The sequence below is a fragment of the Callospermophilus lateralis genome, chromosome 8 (genome assembly GCF_048772815.1).
Source record: "Callospermophilus lateralis isolate mCalLat2 chromosome 8, mCalLat2.hap1, whole genome shotgun sequence".
In the NCBI taxonomy this organism is placed as follows: Eukaryota; Metazoa; Chordata; class Mammalia; order Rodentia; family Sciuridae; genus Callospermophilus; species Callospermophilus lateralis.
In genome coordinates, this window is record NC_135312.1 from 45,247,934 (window position 1) to 45,256,099 (window position 8,166).

Genomic DNA, 8,166 nt, shown 5'->3' on the forward strand with positions numbered 1-8,166 from the left:
AGAACCAGCTGGAATTAGCATCCCTTAAATTTTTTAAAATTTATATATATATGAATGATGTGTGTGTGTGCCTGTGTGTGAATAAAGTTTCCAATGTTTGTTAGGACCACAATACCACAGAATACATTCATTAAAAAATATCCATGCTTAAATAGAGGGAATGATAATAAAATTAATAAGAGAAAACTAATAAGATGCTTAGATCTGGTTCTTTTTTGTTGTTGTTGTATCTACATATTATTAATTGCCTTCTAATTCAGAAGAAAGATTTGGGTTTCCAACTCCTCCCTTGTCATGACTTCATGATCCCTTCTACATGAAGTAAGATTTCTGCATTATCTTCTGTGAGGCCAGAAGCCCAGGAGCAACATGGTGAGTGGAACTCTCTAAAACCCAGTTCTCCTACATTATGGATCTTAGCTTTGGCTCAATGGCTGCTCTTGTCAAGTAATAATGAAACATAAGAAGTAAAGGGATAAAACAATTACATGTACATCTAGAATTTCAGTGATTAAGATAACTTAAGAAGTCTAGCATAAACATCCTTATCAACTGAACATACATTGAGAAAAATAACAGTTTTGCTTAATAGCACATAAACAAAATTATAGTGAAATCATTTTCCAGAGCCACAAGCCGAAAACATGCTTATTTGATTGATTTAATAAAATATAAGTTTCTAGGCTTTAAATCAAGACTATAATTATGAATAGGTCCCTATTTTCCGTAAGTTCAAACTCTAGAAGGATAGTGGTGTATGAGTACTACAAAACAGTTCTGAGCATATCTTGGAAGAAAGAGAATAAACCGTAGAAAGGAAAGAAACAATGAAAGCCATGTCTTTCAAAATATATGGGGGGTGGGGAGGAAGAGAGAAAGGGAGTTCGGAATGTTCCAATAAAAGATTCTGCATTTGTGAATTGCTGGCAAACTATCCTAGGCCTAGATCAGAGAGCCTCTTGGATCCAAGAACAGAAACTAAACGTTCTTTTACAAGAAATGGGCAATGGAGATCTCATCCTGGGTCTTAATAAAGAATAATAGTAATTTTCTTTTTCAAATTTCCCATGATAGTAGTTGGCTATAGTTGGTAGGTAAAGGGCATAAGATAGTGGTTCATCACCATGGGAGCACACACAGGAATAAGCAGGTAATTGCATCTCAAACTAGAATCAGAGAGAGATGGGTTCCCAAAATCCCTTTCAAGGGAGTCACAATGGTTTAACCTTCTCCTACTGAACCTCACCTCCCAAAGGTTCTGCCACCTCCCAAGAGTGTTCTGCTGAAACCAAACCTGTAATTATACTAATGTGATGGTGTTTAGAGATGGGATCTTTGTGAAATAGAGTTAATTATGAGTTCAATAGTGTGGGATCATCCTCAGGATAAGATTAAGGCTAGTAAGAAAAGGCACCAGAGAACACAGTCTCTCCCTCCCTCCCTCTCTCCCTCCCTCTCTCTCTGTCTCTCTCTCCATCTCTCTCCCCTCTCTCCCGTTTTCTGCCCTGCCACCATTACCGCATAAGGACACAATGAAATGATGGCCAGCTATAACCTGAAGAGAGTCTTTACCAAAACCTGACTATGGTGATTTTTGATATTGAAATTCCAGTTTTCAGACCAATGAGAAAATTAATTTCTATTGTTCAAGCCATTCAGTCTATATTTTTTTTGTATTTTTTATTTTTGTTGCTGTTCTTGGCAACCTGAGTTGAATAATATATAGGCTTGCTTATTTTACAAATAAGTACACATGATGCAAAATAACTTTAAGAGAACATATTGAATTCAAAACCCCAAGGATCATCTCCAATTTGAGGATGCCCATTTTTAAAGGCAAGCCAGTCAGAATACACATGTTTTCAAGAGGTCACTCAGGGTCTAATAGTAGAGAGTGTCGGGGCTTGAGAAATGCCTTCCCTACAGTCTACTGGTTTGAGCTTCATTCAAAAGACACTGTTTATGAGTTAGTCCATCTGAAGGACCAAGGAACATGTCCGTATAGGGCACTTACTATCTTTGACACCCCAAAAATCCAACAAGTTTTAGACATTCTTTTTAGTAAGTGGAAGCTAAAAATACAGCAGTTTTCTTTGTTGTATTTAGTGCTATAAATCAATCATTCTGTTGCAAATATCTTTACTTGATGGACTGTTCTCTGAAATTTATTGTAGGTATTTCTGTTTTCATATTACTCAAAATAAGAAATCAGTCTTCCAACAACATGAATGCCCTAATAATGTATACAGACAGTCATGGTGAATATTAGGAATTGATTTTGAATATTAGGACTTGATTTTAAAAGTAATGTCCTCATGGTTCCAAGAAATGTCAGTGTATTTGCTTCTAGTTTAAAATGTGATATTAAAATATAATATACTATTTCATAAAGGACTGTTAATCTAAGGGTATAAGTAAATTTAAGGACAGATTCATGATTCACGATAGCCCAAAATACCACCCAAAATGATAAAGATAATCATACATAAAGTTTTTTTAAATAAAGGAGAGTATATATTAGTGATTATTTATGAAAAAAAATGATTAAATGTGACCCAAAGATTATTCCAAAGAATAAAACTTTTTCCATACAAACTGCCCCAAAACATGTCAAATGAGAACCGAAACAGGCCCAGCTGTACAGCTTCAAGGGTACATAAATTGGAAGGAAAAATGAATCAACAACACTATTAAGTCTACACTAGTGAATGTAGTAACCCTACTGGGGCAGTAATAAGGATGAAAAATGACAAGAAGGGCCCTCTGATGTACAGTGCCAGCCACCAGGCTAGCACTTTACTTTCATTATCTCTAATTCTGGCAACAATCTCACAAGGTGATTATTATTATCTGTTTCACTGAGAAAGAAACTGAGCCTCAGAGAGTGCCAATTATTTGCCCAAGGCTACACAGGTAGCAAGAAACAAGCCATGTTGAAGCCTAGCAATCTCTGGGTCTCCATCTCAGAATCTTTCTACGTGACCCTTGCCTCACTGTCACAAAGATAAAAGGAGTCCAATGGGACAGGAGGGAAAAAAATAGGAAAGTTCAAAAAGCAAGGGAATTAAAAAAAAAAAAAAAAGAAGGAATAAGAAACAGGCGAGCAAGGAATAAACATGAAATAAGGAAGAAACAGAAAGTAAGAGCCAGAACTAGCAAGGAGACAAGGGGCTAGTTAGCAGGAGAAGTGCATTTTCCTAGATTCTCAGAGTGTGGAGGAACAGTGTGAGGAAAGACATCTAAAGGAATAAAGGCAGAGAAATACCAAAGGGAAAAATGGCCAGGGGCCCACCGAAAATAGACAGAGGATCAAGTGAGTGGAGAAGGGAGAGAAAGCAATCCCATCAGGCCACTGAGAATAAATCAAAGACAGTGAGGTACGGAAAGCTCATATAAAAAAGCAAAATAACTTCTGTGTTTCAAACCCAACAAAAGCCAAATGTCACCAAAACACAAACCTCACATACACATACACAAACACACACACATAAAGATAGAGATGCATACAGAGGGGAGCATACAAGCTTAAGTGCCCATTTGCTCTCCAAGTTTATCCGAAAATACAATTTCAGTAGTATTGTGAACAGATTTGAAATTGTATAATCGCATTATGAATTTTAGGAAGTCAGAGGCCCAAGTAATATGTTTAAACAAAAGAAAATTCAGTTTACTAGCCAAAACCAATTGCAATAGTACATATTTGAATCGCCTGTAAGTAATGGTGTTTAGTATATATTGTTAAAATGGTTGGCTTAAAGTTACAGAGTGATCATCATACATAACCTACACAAAATGGCCTGTTTCTGTATCTATAGAACTTAAGGCACTTGTCTGCAGAATTGATTTCTGTGGGATCTATAGTTGCTAACTCTTGTGATTGATGTCAGGAAGAGCAACGCTGGCTTTCACAGTCCCCACAAGAATTCCCAACTTGTACAATTCACTCTATACTTATGCACACCAAACACTTGCATAAACTAACAATATTCCTTAAGAAATGTGAGATTTGGAATTTTTATGTGGTTTTTAATTATAGACCACAATTTTTGAAAGTTGATCCAGGTTCTTTGCTTTAGGTGTTCAGTGCCTCGTGGAATATATGCTACACACCACATTTGGTGCTACTGCTGAGAATTCATTGTCTTTGTGTCCAAATTGACTCAGAATGTTTGCTAAGGACTTATTTACATTAAACACTCCACCTCTCAAAAGCTAAAATCTTTTATTTGTCTGCTTTACTTTTTTTAACCTCAATATTTAGGTTTGTCTGATGATAACAATGCAAAATGAATTCTTAGAAATAAAATTTAGAAACTCCACTTCTACAAAGGTGACTTCCATTCAACATTCAATAGTACATATTTGAATAGCCTGCATGTTCCATGTTCTGTGCTCAGTCCAAAGAATGCAAAGTTGAACAAAGAAGACATGCTTCAATCACAAGGATCATAATGCATTTAGATATAGAATAAACAATAATGATATTTTGTGAGGGCATAAGTTAGCAGTATAAGTTCCAACAGAAGTTCATGTCAGGGACATCTAAGCTATACTTGGAAAATTGTGGAAGAGTAACAGAAAGAGAAGACCTCAAAGCTGAAGCAATCATAATGAACAAACATTAGCTAGAGGAAGAACATAAGGTGAGGTGGTTGGATAGGCATATCCCAGGGGCATAAGGAAACTGATCAGAGTTGAGTATAATTTCGACATACATTGCAACTGATGAAAGAAAAATCTGGAAGGGCGAACAAATGCCACATTCTAATGATATAAAAAAAAAAAAAACGTGCTTAGGATTTTAAGGATGGAAGAGGTAATGAACAAGGTTATTGTCAATTAATAAATTCTTGCAAAGGAAATGATAGAATGAAATTAGTCATGGAATGCCAGAATCATGCTTGCATTTTATAAACTTCATTTTGCCAGAAGCATGGAGGAGGAAAAAATTGGAGTAAAAATGCTATGCTTTCAAGGTAACCTTTACTGGAATTGACAGTAGCCTGAAAGGAAGTTAGCAATGGGAGTAGGAAGCTGTGACAACTTTGCTAACCATCTATGACCAAAATATGCTGGATCAGAAATGATGAAAGTGTGTTCAAAAGCGAGGGAGCAATTAAGATGAAGACAACTTTACTTCCTTAAGAATTTACTGGTTCTGGGTGCCATTCAATGAATTATGGAGCAGAACAAGACACGCAGGTTGACTAAATTCCAGTCATCTATGGGGAAGTGGAGTAATGATATTTAGGATTTGGATTGTATTTATGTATACAAAGTAGGAGGAAGAGACAGATTTGAGGTATCAGAGTAAGAAAATTTGAGGCAGGAACACTTTAGTTTCCTTGTGGAGGTGTAGTCTAATAAGAACTAGGAAACCACTTGGGAATACATGAATTCAACTTGCAGTCATTGTATGGAACTTAGGAAAAGAAAAGAAATTAAATGCTTTCTATGACTAGAAAGTTAGTAGTGTTTTACACACATAATTGAAAAAAAGAATAATAACGCTGAAGATCTCTAGTTCAGCACCATCACAGCACAGAGGGTAACCGAGGTGGGAGTAACCCCAGCTGTGCCCTCTGTCTGAAGAACCTGCTTCATTCCCCAAACACCTCCTATTCAAAAATACTCCATTCATAACAAAACTCTTATGTGACAGGCAACGTGCAAGGCACTTGGGGTGGAAAGGAGGGCAAGGTCCTGCCTTTATGGATGCCCTAGGAGAAAACAGACTTTTGAAAATGTCATGATAATTGTGTCAAGTGATAAAAGGGGAAATATGTGAGTTTCTTGAACCTCCATGAAGACACATTAAATGCCTTGTCCCTTGAGTTATCTCTCTCTCTAGTGTCATTTTAGCCATTATCATGAAAATAGCTTTAGCCCAGAATAGTTTACTATATGTGTGTAGGTATTTGGAATAGATGTCTAGAATATATGAACATTTTATTTCACATTTCATAATCCACATTCACAATTCCAGAACTCAGGATGGGAAAATATCAGTGTTCTAAATTTGTATAACATCAAGAAGAAATGAGAAAATAAATTAAGAATACTATTTCTACATATAAGACAGTTTAATTATTAAAGGGAATTTCAGCTGAATCTAGGAGCCAGAGAAGAATAAAAGATAAATAGAAGCCTACTGTATCAGACAATAGAGCCATTCAGTAGGAATAAAGATTTAATAAATGTGTTTGAGCACAAATGCTAATGATTCGACATACAAACAGAAGATGTAAACGAGTCAAAGGAGTTGAAAAAATGATTAAAAATGGGTTATCAAATCCTATCAGATCTTTTTATGGTTCATGAGCAGTATGATTGGGTTTTCATGCCATTGTGTGAAATGTATCTTCCTGAAATTACTGTCTGAAGTGAGAAATGAAAAAAATGAACTATCTCATCATTGGCAACTTTAAAAATATCTTCTCAAGTACACAAAGTAAATAAAATTTGGACAATTTTAGAATATTTGGAGAAAGAATATTTAATTTAATTTTTTAATTTAAAGAATTGTTTTAATTTTTAAAGATTATCTGAAGGTAATCCAGATCCAATAAGATAAAAATCAAAGGTCCATAAAGTAATGGACTAAAATATACATAGAAAACAGTTTTTGAACAGAAGTTAGTAAGGACAAGATTTCTAACAGAGAATGGCATTATTTTGTTTTATTAATTAATGGAAGGTTAAGAGTTTTTAAATGACACAAAAGATACGAAACAGAAAACACAAAATGAATTAAGAACATTTTTTTAAATATATCAAGAAGACAGAAACCCAAACCTGTATAGAAAACCTTACAAATAACAGACCTTCCATAATATAAAAAATCAAATATTGTGGTAGAAATTTTCCAAAATTTCTTAAATAAATTTGAGAAACTTATTAAAATAGTGGAGAAGTTATTTATTGAAATGAATATATGAAGAGTAATCTCAAGGACTTCATCTATTACTTTGTCTAATACCATCCAGAGAAACTAATGCTTACAAGCTTGGCAATATATTCAGGAGGATAAGTGTTTGTGGATTTTATACACTCAAAAGCTGCATATGTAAAGCTTTTTTTCTTTTATTTATATTTGTAACAAAAAAAAACACTAAACAAGTAAAAAAGGAGAGAAAAGATGACTAGTAAACATAACATAATAATGTATGGCATCATTTCTTTCATTCTTTCTCTGTCTCTAGAGAGAGAAAATATTACAAACTGGAAATATTACACAACACTTGTGACAACACTGTTATGTTTTAGGCATCTGTTGGTGGTTGGAATAATAACAGTCAACAAGATAAATATAGTCATCTGTGTGCATTATATACATGTACCTTATTGCAAAATTCTTTGTGTATAACCACATAGCCATTGTGTCTATAAGAACAATTTTACTCCAGAATTAAAGCTGAGTACTTTTTGCTTATTAGACTTTTATAAGAGTTAGTCTCCTATTTCTTTTGTGTGTTTTTCCATCTTTCTTGAAAGGTACAAAATATTTAAGACTATTCAACCTTCCACATTATACAAGGGGATGTTTTACTTTTGCATAATCTTTTCATCCCCCAATAAGAAAATCATTCCTGTGCACTATCTAATTAAAAAACACATAATGTACTTTTCTGGTACATCAGGTCCCTATTCCTCCTCTCAATTTCTGTCTCAGTCAGGAGGGGATAAGCTGTTCTGCAATTACAAACAACCTGAATATCTCTATGTAATTACAAAGTTTACACTGCATGTTTGTATGTGCTTAGGAGGATCTGCTCATTTCTGTCACCTAAAAACATCAGCTGATAGAATCTGCATCTTAACCCAAGATTTCATGTCCAAAGAATGGGGAAAAGATTTCATGAAACACAGCACACTCATTTTTAACAGTTATGCCTAGGAGTGAACCTGTGTCTTGCATTCATATTTTATTTGTCAAAGCAAGTTATATTTCCATTTCAGAGTTCAAGTGCATGAGAATGTGTAATATCACTTCAGGAAGAGCATCGCATATATCTTTGAAAATTAATACCAACTCCCACATTTGACTCTCCTACACATCATGCCTCAGCACATGTTTCCTTTGTCCCTCCAATTACTGCAGCCCTACATCACTTTTTAATAAGTGGTCTGGCATCTCTGTTTTAATAATCCATTAATCCTCTCCTC

General features: G+C 34.8%; 1 pseudogene; it reads left to right on the forward strand.

Moving 5' to 3' along the window:
- The first annotated feature begins 6,302 nt into the window (after positions 1-6,302).
- LOC143406608 (small nucleolar RNA U13) lies at positions 6,303-6,414 on the forward strand (annotated as a pseudogene).
- The last annotated feature ends 1,752 nt before the right edge of the window (positions 6,415-8,166 follow it).